Source organism: Ursus americanus, chromosome 24 (genome assembly GCF_024610735.1).
Source record: "Ursus americanus isolate L20-20 chromosome 24, mUrsAme1.1.p, whole genome shotgun sequence".
Classification (NCBI taxonomy): Eukaryota; Metazoa; Chordata; class Mammalia; order Carnivora; family Ursidae; genus Ursus; species Ursus americanus.
This window is the reverse complement of record NC_142150.1, coordinates 23,852,403-23,869,051: the sequence shown is the minus strand read 5'-3', so window position 1 is coordinate 23,869,051 and position 16,649 is coordinate 23,852,403. Positions and strand designations below refer to the sequence as shown.

At 37.8% G+C, this 16,649-nt stretch overlaps 1 long non-coding RNA gene and 1 pseudogene across 1 annotated transcript in view; both read right to left on the bottom strand.

Annotated features, from left to right (window-relative positions):
* Positions 1-16,649, bottom strand: part of LOC148107859 (uncharacterized) — a 213,007-nt gene that overhangs the window by 173,179 nt on the left and 23,179 nt on the right. The window contains exon 2 of the long non-coding RNA XR_015721511.1: positions 10,395-10,471. This is a non-coding gene — a long non-coding RNA (uncharacterized LOC148107859). The remainder of the gene's footprint in view (positions 1-10,394; positions 10,472-16,649) is intronic.
* LOC123799408 (elongation factor 1-alpha 1 pseudogene) lies at positions 10,803-12,303 on the bottom strand (annotated as a pseudogene).

The window sequence follows — 16,649 nt, the reverse complement described above, 5'->3', positions numbered from 1 at the left end:
TCTCTTGAGGAAGAACCTTGTTATATCATTGCCCATTCTATGCTTATTTTCCAGAGTCCAGAATGTACTGTGGAAATCAAAGTATAGTAGTCTACTAACCAATGTAGCAATAATATATTCTGGAGGAATTTCAGAGCTGAATGCCCCTTCAACTAAAAATTACAAAGATAGGGATCTTTATTATATCTTTCTTTAATACCTCTATGTGGTCTGTACAAAAACAAATGTATTTTGGAGACCAATAGTGGATTAACATGAACTTAATCAGATGTTTATTCTATTCCATCTGCTATTCCAGAATTGGTTTTTCTACCAACCTCATCTGGTATTCAACCAATGATCTTATGAGTGGCTTAGTTCTACCTCTTAGTAAAGACCACTGGACTCACTTTTCTCTCACCTGTCTATGAAAATACTTACTGCATTACTGTAGGGACATATCAACTCTCCAGCATTTTGTCATAATGTAGCCTACAGGAATACTGACCATCTTTCATTCCACAGGACAAAGCGTAGGTCTTCTATGTTGATGACACCATATTGATTAGACATTCGTGAAACATACATGTGTGCCGAAGTGTGGAAAGAAAATTCTACACAATTAAAGAACTTGCCATTTCACTGCAATGCCAAGGGTCTAGTAGTCTGGAGCAGAGTAAGATAGTCTCTCCAAATGAAAGGACAAATTGATACATGTGACATCCCCTACCACTAACAAAAGAAACACAGGTACCGCTGGGCATCTTTGGGTTTCAGAGGCAATATATATTTCATTGTTGCATGCTCCTTAAACACATTTACTGATCACTTGAAAAGGGCCAAGAGGAAAAGGAAGCTTTTCAACAAATTCAGGTTGCTGTAGAAGCTGCTTTGTCACTTCAGCCATATGACTCAGTCAGTTGCATGGTGCATAAAGTATCTGTGACAGTAGAAATGTTGGAATGGAGAGTTCGGCAGGCCCTGAGGGACCTAATAAGACATTTGCACCTTTCAAAGTGAATGGATACAGCACTGTAGCCCCACTGGGGAGTAGCCCTGTGAAGTGAAGAGAACACCTCTCGGTGGCAGAACTTTAAGGAGAGTACACGGTTGTTCACTTCTTAAAGGGAAATGGCTAGAGATACTGATATACATTGATTCATAAACAGTGTCTAGTGCTTGGTCTGGAGATTAAAAAGTTCAAAAGAATAAAGTTGAAAAGCATCAAGATGTAGGGAAGAGATGTTGGCTGAAACTCCCTGAATGGGCATAAAGTGTGATGACATTTATATCTAAGGTAAATGTATTCACCAACAACATCTTCAGTACAGGAGGTGGTCAAAAATCATGTGGACAAAATGACTGATTTCTGCTGGTGTTGGTGAGCCTCTTTCCCCAGGCACCTTTGCCTTAAACCAACTGACTCACTGTGGCAAGTACAGAAATTATCATGGGCAAACTAGATGGCAGGTGACTTACTACCAACTATATAGTCGATCAGCCCACATGGTCTTCAGTGACAATTTATCATCAGCAGAGAATAACCCTGATATCGCATCATTTCCCAGTAGACCGTGCAGCTACCTGGCTGAAGGGGAACTGTCTGTACTTTCTGGAACAGGAATAGATCTGGGTATAAACTCACGAGCAATATTACTAATGCTTCTGCCCAAACTCTCACCTGGAGAGCTAACAGAATGCCCTAGTTTTGTTCATGATATTCCAGACCCCAAAACGTATCTCTAGGAAATTAATTTTACAGAAATTCAAAAACAAGGTTCTCATGCTTGACATGTTCGCAGATCTTAGTATTTTTGCCCATATCTTTGAAGCAGCTGTCTTGATAAAAAGATGCTATAGCCTTTTGGAAGACTGTCATGGCAGCAGCTAAATGACAACACCTTGAGGTATTTCAGTAGTGTTATTTTTTTAAAAGATTTTTATTTATTTATTTGACACAGAGAGAGAGACAGCCAGCGAGAGAGGGAACACAGGCAGGGGGAGTGGGAGAGGAAGAAGCAGGCTCCCACCGGAGGAGCCTGATGTGGGGCTCGATCCCAGGACTCTGGGATCACACCCTGAGCCGAAGGCAGACGCCTAACAACTGAGCCACCCAGGCGCCCCTGCAGTAGTGTTCTGCCAGATACTGTATATGCCCTGATATATAATAGTATCCTTTATACCATAGCCATGATACATAATTACAGGAAACAAAACAAGGAAATCACATTTGCTTTGTTTATTACCTATTATGATCTAAGGAAGAAATACTTCAAACAAGTAAAACGGGTGGTCCATTTGACCGGAAGCAGAGCAGCACAAAGAAAAGGATTGCTGGGCTGACCATGACGATTAATCCTATCTGTGATGGGGAAATTAGGTTGTTATTGCACGAGGAGAAAGAATAAGTTAGAATATGACTGTGACCATGAGATTTTTCTGGGAATTCTCAAGTATCCCATGTCTTATGCTTATAGTGAGTTGAAAACTACAGTAACCAAACACAAGAGAGACAACTAATAGTGTAGACACTTTAATAAAGAAGTTTGAATTGCCCTAACAGGTTAGACACTGTAACCAGATTACAGATATAGAATAGATACCAGAATAAGAAACTTGTAATTACTATCTGCTACCGCTTTATTGATTGCTATATTATTTATGCATTTACTTCTTTGCTTTGATATTATTTGTATATATTAACAAATTATTTTTCTCTTCTCTTAACTCTAATATGTGTTATTAGAGGTTAAATCTGAAAATAATATTTAAATTAAAGGGTATCAAAGGGAAAGTGTAACTTAACAAGAAAAAGAACAAGTATCATCTGGAGATTCTATGAGTCGTTGCACTTCCTTTTTGGGGAGAGTGTTGGCATGTCTTTAGTTTTAGTTCTTTCCACTCAGTTAAACTGAAAATGTGTTTAATCAGTGTCTTTACTCAGAAATTACATATATTTATGAGGGACATGTGTGAGTGCTGCATTGGCAAAGAGATACACTGTAATAAATTATTTGGTTCAACCAAGCGTCATCACTTTTGCCAGTATTTTCCAGAATTCCCCTCCCAATATGGATCTTGATTAGTTTGCTCACAAGAGGTACCTGCCTAAAGTTTAAAGGCAGTCATGAAATTGAGGCCATTAATATTCTAAACTGTTTGTAGCTGTCAGATGTTGTTGTGGTCAGAAGTGGTGAGTGACTTGTCAACTTGCAAAGATAACAGAAACTTCTACAAAGGCTGGCAGCTATTTAGACCTGGCCATTACCCCCTTTTTTATTTGTGGAAGTAGAGTCTCAGATTTCCCAAATTGTCTGTTTTCTTTCTCCTCTCCAGCACTTCAGATCAAAACCACACTAAGCAGTTTCTGATCTTTTGGCCACAGATCCAGGCATTTTCTCACCCAACTCTACACACCTATGTGTAACCTCTCGTTCCTATATGCAATCCTTATTTCCATAATACTTGCAGGAGCTCCTATGTTCTTACTGATCCAAACATATAATAATTAAGTAGCTGGATAAATAAACAAAAACAGGACATATGTGAACTAATGAAGTGAATACATTAGGAAACAATGATCATGATTGACTCAAGTAGGGCCTGACTGAGGTTCAAAGAAGGAAATCAACCAGTCAGATATGATTATGAGTCACCTTCAAATGATTCCCTTCATTGAATTACCAATATTTACACAAAGACTATGGAAGATAAAAATCTCAAAGGAGACAAATTAGACATAGACTTTTGCCTTTTTTAAAATTAGGAGCAAGACAAGGATAAATGCTGTGATCACTTCCATTTGCCACTGTATTGAATAGTTTGTCAGTGCACTACAACAAGAAAAAAAAAAGTAATGGGTATAAACTCTGGTGAGTTGTTAGATTTAGGTAATGGGTAGATGGGAAGATAGTCTTAGAACTATTTATCAAGGGAATAAGAAACACATAGAAAAACAGATTTAGAATGGATTAAGGGGGAGATAGAAGGTTTGGGAATATTCTTGGGGATAACAGAAAAAGTAAGTAAAGCAGCAAAATGTAGTTGGGTGTCAGATGTACTGTGATCTTAAATAAAGAGATGTCACTCAGTAGGTTCCCATATATATATTTTTTCCCTCCAGCTACATTGAACTGCTTGGATGTACATGTGGAGACATACCTGAATTTCACAGGTATTTGGCTAGGCAGTGGAACAACAGGGTAGGGCAAGGTTGGTGAAGAAGGGGGTAAAGTGATAAACACTGGATTGTAAATTAGGTAAGAAGAGAAGTAGGGATAAGAGGGAGGACACATTACAGTGGGACAAAAAGAGAGTAGTGTAGTCACAATATGAGACTGGTGTATTTGAGGAAGTAAGCCTCAAAGATAAGGTGAAGTCAAAGAATAAGATAATGAAAAATTCAGAGACTGGAAATGGCATGGTTGTTGGTAATGGCAATATTTGGAAAATACTCTTGTGGGAACAGTCACTAGGGTAAAAATGATAATCAGATTGGAGGTAAAAACATTAATAAAAACTCAGAGAAAGTGGGTGGATTCTGTGGATAGTGAACTCCACAAGAATGACAGAAGTAGTGATTGAGGTAAAGACAGTGAAACATATTAAAGTTTTCAGGGATTGAAAGAGTGACTGAGAGGTAAGTTGACTGGATAATTTTATGCCACGGGATTCAAATAAATCATTATTCATTTATTTGAGGAGTGGGGGGGGAGGTGGTGGTGGCAATAATTTGGATATGAAAATGAGAATCAGGTAAGACATATACCTTATCCTATGTCCTACAGCATATGGGGTGTGGAAAGAAATAAAACTTACCAGAAACAAAATATTTTAAAATGTATCATATAAACTGTAACTCTAATCAAATCTGTAATAAGTAGACTGTTTTACATCCTATATGAGAAACTTTTCAGTGTCACACTTACTTGGAAAGTGAAAAGTATATACTTACAATTCCCTATCAATAACACTTAACAAATTTTTATACTGTGCCTTTTTAATGTGTCAATGGCCAGCCATGTCCAAAAGTTTTATTGTTCGAATTTTAATATTTCTGTCTTCTGAAAGATTTAATTCAGATTTAATTTACATTTTAATTTTTTAAAGATTTATTTATTTATTTGAGAGGGAGAGTGAGAGAGAGAGCACACATGAGCAGGGGGAGGGGAAGGGGCAGAGGGAGAGAGAATCCTCAAGCAGACTCTCCACTGAGTACAGAGCCCAACTCATGGCTTGATCCCAGGACCCTAAGACCATGACCTGAGCCAAAATCAAGAGTCCAATGCTTAACTGACTGAGCCACCCAGGTGCCCCAATTTACATTTTAAAAGTAAATTTCTTTACTTTGGATACATTATAAATGAAACTTAATTTATATTATCATTAGGAAACTTTGATTATATGTAATTCGTTTATATTAGAGAATTATTTTTAAGTATTTTTTCTTGAAAAGTTGTTTTATACCATTCTTCGTTTTACCATGCATCTTACCTCCACAAATATAAAATGAAATAAATACAATGTGTTTAAAGAAAGGTGTTCTGGGAGAAAATTATAGGCCTTGAATACTTTCCAAATTGTGTCTTAAAAACAAATAAAAATTGAAGCTGACAGTTAACATAATTCAGGAAAACAAACCTTACAAATACTCAATGCTTTTATTTTCAGTCCATTTCCTTTAACATGATAGAAGTATAAAGAGCATGTGTATTTTTTTTTTTTCATGGATGGAAGTCATGGGGCTTATAGAATCCCCATATAACTCTTTTCTTGCAGAATTATTCTGAAGTTGATTTGGGAGCGTTTTGTGGGGAGGGTGAGGATAGAACCATGGAACATAAACAATACCAGGTGTGTTCCTTACTGGAGTGGAAACTTTATAGTAAATATCAGGTTAGCAAATAGGTTTTGTGATTTTACCAGGATAAGTACTAATTGTTAGCAGCAAATATATGGAAGCTTTGCCTAACTCTGCGACAGCAGAAATGCCCGCAAACGATTCTTCTGGAGACACTGTCTTTGTTAGAGTTCCCTAAATGCTGTTGGAAAGCTGTACCAAGCAAAACTATTAAAGAAAAAACAACAACAGCAACAACTAATGAGTGCAATGCTGATAAATCAGACCCTTGGGTTGAAAGAAATTAGACACTGTTTACATCATTGTTGAAAAAAAGAGACACTCATAAACTTATTCTTTTTAAATGTTAGGTTGACAGCAATGTGTCCTTCATAAAACAAATGCTTACTGTCTTCTGATAAGTAGCTCACTCAAAAACACATCCATTTTGCTTGCCTAATTGTCACAGAGCTATCTGTCCCACTTGTAAAATGGTATGAATGAAAATTCAAGACTTAATGAAAGCTACACTCCCCAATGTTAACTAAATTGGCTTTAACCTTGACTTTTCAAAGTCTGTACAACATTATGACAAGGGTATCCCTGCAGATAAAAAGATGCTGTTCCCTATGTCTTTCATCATACTTCAAACTACTTAGCACCTTCAGGATGGCCTCGAGGGTCCTATATAAACGGAAGAAGAAATACACAGGTACACCAATAATTACTTTCCTATCTCACAAACTGACTTCCAAAATCTAATATGATAAAACCCTTAAGGTTTTGGAAAATATGCTGAGTCACATTCCAAGATTCAAAAGATTTTTTATTTGATTATTGTTTTTCTAATCTTTTTTATGTCAAAATGTGTATGCAACCTGAGGAAATAAATCATATAATATAAAAATGATAATACAAGAAGAAGATAAAAAGAAAGAAGACGGGGCATTCAAAATCAAGTCAGAATAACATTATCAAATGCTGCAAGTAGAAATGCATAGAAAAAGAGACATATTGATGAGTATTTGAGGAACAAACTACCTTTCAACTTTAAAAGTAGAAATGTGTTAGGTGTTTTATAATTGCGTCCTGTATTCCTTAGAACTTATGTCTAGTTGCTTAGCTCTTTTGGGCGTTGGAGATGAGGAGAGAGAATGTCAATTCAAAATCTTGCCACCTCAAATTCTTTTTTTTTTTTTTTTAAAGATTTTATTTATTTGACAGAGATAGAGACAGCCAGCGAGAGAGGGAACACAAGAAGGGGGAGTGGGAGAGGAAGAAGCACGCTCACAGCGGAGGAGCCTGATGTGGGGCTCGATCCCATAACGCCGGGATCACACCCTGAGCCGAAGGCAGACGCTTAACCGCCGTGCCACCCAGGCGCCCCGCCACCTCAAATTCTTAAACATATTAACACTACCCCTTGTGCTTTGTGTTCAAAGATGCAACGTTTGCGGTGACTCAGTGAATAAGTAGGAGTGGGCAGTGAAGGGTCTGGGTAATGTAACCCAACAAAGTAGATGGAGTAGGTGTGGGGTGAGGTGACGGTGGTTGTTCTGCTACTTGGCTCTCTAATCGGTGGCATAATTAGCTTAAAGGAACCTCCAACAGAATGGAACAATGCCATAGACAACTTCTACTCCAGAGGTCTCTATAACCCTCTTCCTTTTTTTTAAATTTATTTATTTATTTATTTATTTATTTATTTATTTATTTATTTATTTATTTATTTTAACCTTACCTCTTTTTTTTTTTTTTTCCTCCCCCTGGCTATTCTGACATAAATGTCTATCTTTCTGCCTAGTGTCAGGGGAAGACTACTTGCTACTTGAAAGAATTCATTTAGTCAAATACCAAAAATCTTCTAAGATTCAGAACAATGCTCAACAAAACTAAACTTTACAAGTTATTAGAAATTACTATGGGTTATCCATTTCTTACACACACAGAGAGAGATATTAAAGCCTTTGTTTTATTATATACAAAGAAACAAGGTATCTTATTGAAATTAAGAATATTATGCTAGGTTACAGTAATTCCTCAAAGTAGCAATTAATTTTGTTCAGTACTGTCTTTAACGAGAAGCTAAATAATTTTTTTAAGAATCACATTGTAACCATCAGATCAATCACAAGCTGCAGAAATTAGGTTAACCAGCATCTCCTGGTCTTTGGTGATTTTGCCACCAGAAGAATAATTCATGACTAAGCAGTTAAAATGATTCTTCAATTAATTCTGTGTTACCTGTGACACAGTCATAAACACAAACCTATTAATGGGTTATGCTCCTTAGTTTTTCACTATTTACACTATGACTTGGAGGACTAGTGAAGAACTACTAGTTCTCCTTCTACAACTTGAAATATGGAGTGAATAAATGCTTACAGGTTTCTAAAAAGGAACTGTCCTCCACTCTACATCTATTCTCCCCATGCCCCTTTCCACCCTGACTCAGCTTAGAGTAAGGTAATGATCAAAACTAGTGTTTTTAAAATCCAAGGACAGGGGATTTTTGCTGCTTCTCTCAGGTAAAGCCCAGGAAGGAAGCAAAACACCCATAGTTGGAATGGCTATATGGTCCTGGTTTGATTTTATTGAGGTTCCCCTATGACTCTAGCAAGATGTGGAGAGAGTAGAATAATTTCTGTGTTCCAAAAGACAGCATGAAATGACAAAGGGTTATCACAATACTGGGAATACCAGGTGCCAAGGCACAGTAGAATAGACTCCAGCTACCAAGGAAAACACAAGACATACTAAAGACTGAACTGTATCCTAGAGTCAATCACATGTAAGCCTTGACTTACTCATATTCAAATAAAACATCTCAGCAGATAACAGTGGACAATTAATGGTCATCTAATTACCACAAAAAACAGTAGCATAATTTATAGAATACAGAGCTATAATTCAAATGTAGAACTTTCTAATTTCATATGATGATATCTTTAATTCTTTTAAGATTTTATTTATTTATTTATTTATTTATTTATTTATTTATTTATTTATTTGACAGAGAGAGCGCGAGAGAGGGAGCGCACAAGCAGCAGGCAGAGGAAGAGGGAGAAGCAGGCTCCCCGCTGAGAGAGCCTGACACGGACTTAGGGGCTTGATCCCAGGACCCTGGGATCATGACCTGAGCGGAAGGCAGACACTTCACCAACTGAGCCACCCAGGTACCCCAATGATACCTTAATTCTATTTGAACTCTAACTCAGTTCTATGTTTGTTGGCTGAATAAAAAAATGAAGAAAATTGAATGAAATTTTGAAAAGAGCAAATTAAACATTCTAAGTAATTTCAACTTAGTTTGTAATTGATTTGATAGAAATTTGATTTTGGATGTAGTACAACAGTCTAGTTCTTATTTGAATTCCTATCAGGTAGATGCTTTTTAGCTATGTTAGGAGGCATGCATTTTCTCCGACCCAGTGTAAGGATATGTGTTGAGGAAATTATGGCCACATTGTGGCACCTATGACTCTATCAAAATTCCCACTTTATGTTGCACTTGGTAATGCACATCTCCAGCTCAGTTCGATTATCCATATAGAACTGTCCTGAAAATCTTTCTATAAATACTCAAGTTTTACCTTATATCTGCAAATCAATTTAATTAGGGTTATATGTTTGTAGTTATATTAAAGTAAAAAATTACTTATGTTTTAGAATTATAAGAAACAAGTAACATAGGATTATTTACAACAAAGCCAGAAGCAATTGTCTTCATGGAACGGAGAGAGCACATATCTTTATCTGAGGGAGGCAAGCTGTTTTTCCTCTGATGTAGCATCTATAATCATGCGATAAACGCAGTGCCACCTGACTAATGATTTAAGTGCATTTGAAAATAAGTTACTCTTAGATACCATTTTTTTTTATTTTTTAGAGATATCACTGTGAAAACTTCACATTTAAATAAAAATCCTTATCTTTCTAAGATTTCATCACGGTCTCTTTCTCATATACTCTTGCATTTTCCTAATGCAAGGCATCCACTCTGTTCTAATACAACATTTATCATCAAACATTATTTCTATTATACAGAAGGTAAAACTGAGGCTTTGGAAACTTCCTTTGAAAAAATAAACCTTACTCAATGACAATATGTTGTCTCATAAATTTAAAAGGTGTGCTCATTTTATTTCAAAATGAGCATTTTAAATTTATATCATTTATAGTTTTAAAACAAAACCATATGCTAATTAAGTTAATTTCACATGTGTAAAGAACATTCTACTCAACTCAAATGGAAATCTCATCCATACAATGAACTGTCATCATCTTAGAAAGTATATTGTCCTTCAAGTACTTTTCTTATATTTGACACAATGTGTAACCAATCTGGGATGATCAGAAATTTTAGTTTCACCTTCATCCATGATATATTTAAGCATGTCTGCTTATGGCCAAGAAGAAGATGCAGGAACAAGTTGGTTCCTGTTAAAAAGAAAAGAGGAAGAGCCATACAAGAGGCATGGCAAGAAAAGCTGAGACATGAACTGACAACGTGTGAAATCTAACAATGACAAAGATGAAAAGTTTTGACATAAATGACAACCCACTTCTCACTTACCTCTGATGCCTCAGGCTTCAAATCAGAGGAAAGGTTTTGTAGCATGGAGACTCAGCAGGGGCTGCAATCCAGCATGGCTATCACCAACAGAAGCAATGGGATAAAAAAAAAAAAAATTAAAAAAGATTAAGGGATTAGTATTTAATACCAGCTGATTAAAGACAGAAATACTTCACGCACAAAACTTTTTCTATTAAATAACACATAAGTGATTTGTTATTCGATAGTTATACATTTTTTTCTAATTAAACTTTTGTTTTAATGGGTCTCAAAATTTTGTGAGAGATTTTTAGTCAAATTGTTTCCATTAGAAAGTACTGATTTTGAAAACTGATAATTTAAAACTGCCACATACACACCAAAAAACCCAAATGGCCCACAGAACATTCTCCTTTCCTTCTGAAGGTTTTATGATGCACTGTTAACATTAACCAGTCTTGTACTATTAAACTTAAATGACCAATTGACACAAAGAGTTCTGAGACCGTTCTTCCACCACGGATAAGACTGGGGTGGCCGGTATTGGGGATAATGCTCATTTAGCCTTCTGAACTTCTGGGAGACCTGGGGACCTTGCCAGCTCCAGCTACCTTCTTGTCCACTGCTTTGATGACGCCGACAGCAACCACCTGGCTCATGTCACCAATAGCAACACGGCCCAGCTAGTCAGAGAAGCTCTCAACACACATAGGCTTGCCCGGAAACCTATCGATGATGACAGCATCACCAGATTTCAAGAACTTGGGGCCATCTTCCAGCTTTTTTCCAGAGCAATGATCAATCTTCTCCTTCAGCTCAGCACACTTGCAAGCAATGTGAGCTGTGTGACCGTCCAGCACAGGTGCATATCCAGCACTGATTTGGCCTGGATGATTCAGGATAATCACCTGAGCCACGAAGCCACCTGCTTCCACTGGTGGTCATTTTTGCTGTCACCAGCCACATTGTGACAACGAACATCATTGACAGATACATTCTTGACATTGAAGCTCACACTATCTCCAGGAAGAGCCTCACTCAAGGTATCATGGTATATTTCAATAGACTTTACTTCAGTTGTAATATTGACTGGAGAAAAGGTGACCACCATACTGGGTTTAAGAATACCAGTCTCTACTTGGCCCACACGGGCAGTATCAAAACCACCAATTTTGTAGATGTCTTAGAGGGGCAGACGCAATGGCTTGTTATTTGAACCAGTTGGCAACAGAAGGCAATCCAGAGCTTCAAGTAGCGTGGTTGCACTGGCTTTGCCATATTTATGGGTGACTTTCCATCCCTTGAACCAAGGTTATGTTAGCACTTTGCTCTAGCATGTATCACCATTCCAGCCAGAAAGTGGCACGAATGTTACCGTGTCAGGGTTGTAGCCAATTTTCTTAATGTAGGTGCCGACTTCCTTAATGATTTTCTCCTATCTCTTCGGGCTGTAGGGTGGTTCAGTGGAATCCATTTGGTTAACACTAACAATTAGTTGTTTCATACTTGGTGTGTAAGCCACAAGGGCATGCTCACAGGTCTGCCCATTTTGGGAGATAACTGCTTCAAATTCACCAACATCAGCAGCAACAATCAGGGCAGCACAGTCGGCCTGAGACGTGCCTGGAATCATGTTTTTGATAAACTCTCTGTATCCTGGGGCATCAGTGATGGTGACATAATACTTTCTGGTCTTGAAATGTGACACAGAGATAGCAGTGGTGATACCACATTCACACTCTGCTTTCAGTTTACCCAAGACCCAGGCATATTTGAAGGAGCCCTTTCCCATCTCAGCAGCCATCTTCTCAAATTATTCGATAGTTTGTCAATCCCACCACAGTTGTAGGTCAGAGGACCAGTAGTGGTAGACTTGCCCGAATCTGTGTCCAATGACAATGATGTTGATATGAGTCTTTTCCTTTCCCATTCTGGTGTAGGTTTAGAGGTGGTTTTCCTGACACCTGTGTTCTGGCGGCAAATCCATTGAGAAAAAGTAACAGTTGTATTTTAATTCTCACTGAATTCATGTAATGATATTCTCATATTTGACCTTCCCAGAATATTCATATAATGGAAATAGTTACCAGTTCTCATACACTGGGAGAAGAAGAAATTTTCCCTTGTAATCAATTTCTATCAAATGAAGAAGATGCACGTGGCAAAGAAACCCTTAACATTCTCCTCAGCTTGACTAAACTTTAGACAGTCTTCTTCCCAACCAAAGAAACGTCCCTTTTTGTAGAGCATTTATTTTGGAAAACTTGTAAATTCTTCTTTGCCCCTTTGAGGTATACGCAGATTTTTAAAAATCATCTTGCCAGTATTGTGACCCAGGACTGTCTTTATCAAGAATTTGGGAGCAATTCCTTTGAAATGTAATCACCAAGGAAGATTAGAACATGTATTCCACATCTCTGTTAAGAAAGGAGGAGCCTAGGGGCGCCTGGGTGGCTCAGCTGTTAAGTATCTGCCTTCGGCTCAGGTCATGATCCCAGGGTCCTGGGATCGAACCCCGCCTGGGCTCCCTGCTTGGTGGGAAGTCTGCTTCTCCCTCTCACACCCCCCTTGCTTGTGGCCCCTCTCTTGCTGTCTCTTTCTGTCAAATAAATAAATGAAATCTTCAAAAAAAAAAAAAAGTAGGAGCCTAATTTCTGTGGGTGCCAGTGAGCAAGCCTACTCATACAGAAAATCATTTTGCAAACTCAGGAAAAATTCAACATGGTGGACACATTCCACTAGTCAACCTCTCCTATCCTTTACACTAGCTCCCCCTAGTGTTAAGGAGAGAGAGAAGAGGGAGAGAGGAGAGAGAGGGAGAGAGAAGACAGAGAGAGAGAGAGGCACACACACACACAGATACAGAGACAGGGGGTGGAGAGAAGACAAACCCGTTACCTTTTGTTTCAGTGGAACTGAGCCAGACTGAGTTCTGGCCTCTTTCCTCTATTGCAATATTCTGGGGAGTTTTTTGTTTGTTTTTTTTTAAGATTTTTAAAATTTATTTGACAGAGAGAGACAGCAAGAGATGGACCACAAGCAAGGGGAGTGTGAGCGGGAGAAGCAGGCTTCCCACCGAGCAGGGAGCCACCGAGCAGGGAGCCCACGCGGGGCTAGATCCCAGGACACTGGGATCATGACCTGAGCTGAAGGCAGACGCTTAGCAGCTGAGCCACCCGGGTGCCCCTCTATTGCAATATTCTTGAATAAAGCCTTCCTTGGCTATTTAACTTTGTCCAGTGTAGTGTTTCCCTTGACACATGCATCCACATTTTGCATCTTTATAAGAAAACACAGCCATCATTCATTCATCATTCCTTGATTCAGAACTCTAATTTTTTCATTAATCCCATAAATGTGTGTTTGATGTCTGGCACACACAAGAGCCTTTGGAGTGCTGGGATTAAATGATGAAATATTCTTGCTCTTTATATTTTAATAGCCTGAAATCTTTAAATTGTATTTATAAAGTACACGTGGGAAGTAAAGATTCCTTTGGGAGACAAAGACTACACAATCTGGAGCCTCATGATTTACTCAAGAGTTTTTCATTTGTTTATTTTGATTTATTTATCTTGTTCATTTGTTTGTTTTTGCTTGTTTTGCTTGTTTAAGCTGGATGCCTGAAAAGGGTCCAAACCCTCTTCTCAAAGCTGCAAACAGAAATTTCAGAAGGCTGTTTTTTTTTTATGATGATTTTCGTGTCAGGAGAAGAGAAGAGCTTTTATTTACTTTTTTTGTAGTCATTTAATTATTTGCTTCATTTATATTCCTTTCAGATATGAGCATGCAAACACAAAGCTGAATAGGTGGTTTGTCTTTCTGTTCATCACTTCGTGGAGAGGGAAATCTAATTTAAGCTTTATGTGGACGTTGCTGATGGAACAGCAGTGTGCTACCCCCAAATGATGTCAGCCACACGACCCTATGGCCATTCATACTGATTTGGGAAGAGGCAAAGTCACCGTTATTTTGAATTTGATACAACTGTAAAATTAGATCCTGTCTATTAGAGCCTAAACTTGACCTCTAGGATATATGACCTAAGCTATCATGATGTACCACCCATTAGCAAAATGATAAGTCAACTTTCTTAGAGAAGTCACATTTGTTACTTTAGATGATGTGACAGCCATCAGAGAGGTATAGAAAATGAGAGTACTCTCCAGGTAGTTTTTTACCGAAGATGGTATTATCTAGAATGAATAATTTGGTAAAGCATATTCACTATGACCTTAGTTCTAGAATAAGAAACAACTTATCCATTCTAAAGCCATGAGGAGACAAACTCCTATCAGTGATAGCTATCTAAAAATGTTAAGAGCTCAAGGAACTAAAGAGTAGATCTTGACAGGATCCTGTAGTAAATCTACTGCCCCATATCCACGTGCCTCTATTTTGAAAGGCTGAAGGGAAATCTTCAACAGAGGCCAGAGAAATGGAGAGAAATTGGATGAGCCTTGATGTGTGATTGGTGAAAAGGGTGAAAAGTATGACTTCAGTGGAACCTACGAAACAGATCAACGCGTCTGGAACAAACCACCAGAAAGAAGGAAACCACAAAAGCCATTTACCCAGAAAGAGCCTAACAAAGTTAAGGATTAGAGAAACCACCTCCTGTGCCGATTCGGATTATGTGAAACTTCTGGCTCAACCCTGAGAGAACCAAAGCACATGTGAAGAAATATTAAATGAAAAATTGCTGAGACCTAGCAATTTTATCTTGTAGACTTTTTTACATGGAAATGAGAAGTACACTATGAGTATGAAAAGATGCTTACTGTAGAATTATTATTCTTAATAACTAAAAGCTCTAAATTACCTAAATATTCAATAAGAGAATGATTATATAAATAATGATTTAGTTGTAATAAAAGAGAATACTAGGCAGATATTCAAAATCATGTTTAAAAAATTAATGAAATATTCATCCTAACTTTAGGGGACAAAAGGAGCAGGCAGAAGGCAATTTATGCTATTTGCAAGTATACATAATATGATGTCTGTACATATAGAGCAATATTGAGATTTGTGCTAAGATCAAAATATAACCCTTCTCTAGGTGTGGAGATTACGGATTTTTCTTTTCCTTCTTAAGTATCTTCTCTACTTTTCAAATTCCTGGCACAAAAAATATTGTTTTTATCATCAGAAAAAAATCTTTAAAAATTAATAGCTATAAATTGTTGAGACTAAAATTTTTCTCTACTTGTAAGCTAAGCCATTAGCCTGCCACAGCTTCACAAATGTTGTCAGAAGACACATGATTGTGGGTCAGAAGCAAAGATCTTTATTACTCATGACCCAGCAGACAGCATAAGCTTCATATTCACATTAGTCCCCTTGTCCCGCAGAGTCCCACAGAGGTGAGGCAGAGAATGCAGTTTTGGCCCTGGGACCCAGAGTTCACAAAACTGATATCTTTGGGGGCTTCTAGCAAAACTGCCCAAAATGTGTTTCCAAAGGGAGACATTATTTTTATCATACCCTTCAGGGAAGAGATCTGCCCTCTGCCCCAGAGGGAGATACTATCTCTATCTTTGAAAGCTGTTTGCTATAAAAATATCCTTAAAAAGATAGTTTGGAGAAAATCATCAATGCCTCTTTGCAAAATCATGTGCAGAAATATAAGAGAACCATTGGAAGTATGTGTCTCATCACAAAACACATTTCCAAACTCAGTATCTGTTTTTTATTTTTTATTCTAAACTTCTTTGCAAAGGAAACAGTGTCTCCAAGACATTATTTTTACGATTACTGATACTGCCATCCTGCCCCCTCCTGAGTTTGCTATTATTGAGTTCTTCATAGCACAGCATTAGAATGTCCTTTAAAACCACACTAAGAATCTATAGTCTTGATTCTCACCTGTGACATTGCATTTCACTGCTAAGAAACACTGGCTTGTCTTTTTGTTGTCATGGGTAGTTTTAAGCATCTCTTACACCCCGAAGGTGTCTGTGGCAGGGGATAGATTTGATATACCACAGGACACACACTATGAGGGAAATCTTTCTACCCACCCTGATGTGTGATGAGGTCGCTTTGGGTAACCAGCTCATTTCAGCCAGTCAGAATCCAAAGGTACAAAATACATTTCCCACATAACTAAGATATATTCTGAGAGGACTGCTCTTGTCCATAAAATAAATAAAAACAGGCTATTAGACAAAATGAAATTCTCTGATGCTGGTTCACCCAGATACTGCAGGCCCTTCTACAAATGAGAATCTCCTATTGGTCAAATGGAATCCATGGATACCTGAGTTACTAAAT